Source organism: Vigna unguiculata, chromosome 2 (genome assembly GCF_037176805.1).
Source record: "Vigna unguiculata cultivar grain cowpea cultivar isolate G323 ecotype 2 chromosome 2, ASM3717680v1, whole genome shotgun sequence".
NCBI lineage: Eukaryota > Viridiplantae > Streptophyta > Magnoliopsida > Fabales > Fabaceae > Vigna > Vigna unguiculata.
Window position 1 is genome coordinate 527,501 of NC_140793.1, and position 2,500 is coordinate 530,000.

The following is a 2,500-nucleotide window of genomic DNA, read 5'->3' on the forward strand; positions in this document are numbered from 1 at the left end:
TGGCCAAGTTGGTCGGTGCACCGCGACTAGATAGCTTGGTGCCAAAATTTGTCAAATTTAAGACCTTGGCCAAACTGAATGAAATTTTGTGGGGAGGTTCGTGATATTGTTTAGTGGTGGACTGGAAAAAATGAGGTCGAAATTCGAAGTCTACATGTGCTTTTCTATTTTTCCCGATTTTACACATACCCGGTAAGTAAAAAAAATAAAAAAAATAGTTCCCCTTCGAGAAAAATTATGAAATTTGGTGAGCAAGGAGATACCATTATTCTACGAATTACTGCAAAAAATCGCATCAAAATTCGAAGTGTAGCCCGAGATATGGACTTATGTCTGCTCAAAAAAAGTGTATCTACTTGTACAATTTTGCCTTTTGCATATTAACCTCTTATAGGGGGGGAGTGCTCCTTGAGCCGGCCAGCTCCACACTGGCAGGTTTTAAAGGGAGCTTGATGAGGCCTCCCCCCTCACGTGGTGCGTGCGTTAGCATGTTTATCATGGCACAACTAGCCTCTTCATAGTTGTTGAGCTTTATTAATACCAACACACGGTCGTCACTGATCGTTGGTTAGCTCGGCAGCTAGTCCCTCGGATATTGTGGAAAGTTATTTTCATGCCTAGCGATGCTTGACCCTGCGTCACTTGATGTTTCCATTTGCTTGCTTGCCCATGGTAGGTGGGGGGTGGACCGTCTTGTGGTGTGGTGTCTTGCGAACGTGAGGGTGTGTGAGTTGTAATCGAGATGCACTTGCTGGCTGGCTCCATGCCTTGCGTATCGAACGGTCAAGCATGCATCTCTTCCATTTTCACCCGTTGCCTTGGGTGATATTGGTTGATCAGTCCCTGTGTTGCCTACCCACTAGACGGTACTTCTGTGGTTGCTTCGAATTCTATCTTTCCATCACGAAGAGGTGTTGGAGGATCCTAATGTCACGCACGTGTTCCATCTAGTGAAACATCTCAGTGATGCACGTGTTGTGGCTAGTTCTTTTGGATGCGGTGCATTATATGAACTCGGGTTTACTTTAGCGACCCAGTCAACATAATTCGGTTGTGTCCCTTGATTGAGACGTTGTCCTTGAACTTGTTGTGAACAATATCGTTCTTCCACAACCCGTCGTCTTGAGTGCGATGGAAGGCAAATAAGATGTGCTTTGGCATGTCATGCACGTACTCGATTGCGGGAAGTGTGAGAAAGTGTTGTTGACAACCCGTGGGAAATGGAATGTGGCAAATCGTGATGAGCTCTTTGTGGATCTGCGAAGAAGACGACCTTTGGGCCTGTTGGAAACGAGGGAGGCGATGTTGAACTGCGAAGAAGATGGACTTTTGGGTTGTTTGAATCAATGGGAGGCCACGCGAGAACTCCGAATACTATGGACTCTTGGGTTGTTGGAAGCAACGGGAGGCCCCGCTAGAACTCCGAATACTACGGACTCTTGGGTTGTTGGAAGCAAGGGGAGGCCCCGCTAGAACTCCGAATACTATGGACTCTTGGGTTGTTGGAAGCAAGGGGAGGTCCCGCTAGAACTCCGAATACTACGGACTCTTGGGTTGTTGGAAGCAAGGGGAGGCCCCGCTAGAACTCCGAATACTATGGACTCTTGGGTTGTTGGAAGCAAGGGGAGGCCCCGCTAGAACTCCGAATACTATGGACTCTTGGGTTGTTGGCAACGACAACTTGGGGGGATGACACTGGAAAAGAGTGAACTAGGCCAAACTGCGAACAAGGCAACTTGGGGGGATGACACTGGAAAAGAGTGAACTAGGCCAAACTGCGAACAAGGCAACTTGGGGGGATGATGCTGGAAAAGAGTGAACTAGACCGAACTGCGAACAAGGCAACTTGGGGGGATGACGCTGGAAAAGAGTGAACTAGGCCGAACTGCGAACAAGACAACTTGGGGGGATGATGCTGGAAAAGAGTGAACTAGGCCGAACTGCGCCCAAGGCAACTTGGGGGGATGACGCTGGAAAAGAGTGAACTTGGCCAAACTGCGAGGAGGGCAACTTAGAGGAAAGTTGGAAACGAGGGAGACTTAGCCGAACTGCGAAGAAGGCAGGTTTTTGGGAAGTTGGAATCGACTGAAGCGAATACTGAACTCCAAATACGACCGACCTTTTGGTTGTTGGCTTCTTGGGAAGCGATGTGAAACTCCAAATACGACCGACTCTTGGGTTGTTGGAAACAATGGGAGGCCACGCGAGAACTCCGAATACTATGGACTCTTGGGTTGTTGGAAGCAAGGGGAGGCCCCGCTAGAACTCCGAATACTATGGACTCTTGGGTTGTTGGAAGCAAGGGGAGGCCCCGCTAGAACTCCGAATACTATGGACTCTTGGGTTGTTGGCAACGACAACTTGGGGGGATGACACTGGAAAAGAGTGAACTAGGCCAAACTGCGAACAAGGCAACTTGGGGGGATGACACTGGAAAAGAGTGAACTAGGCCAAACTGCGAACAAGGCAACTTGGGGGGATGATGCTGGAAAAGAGTGAA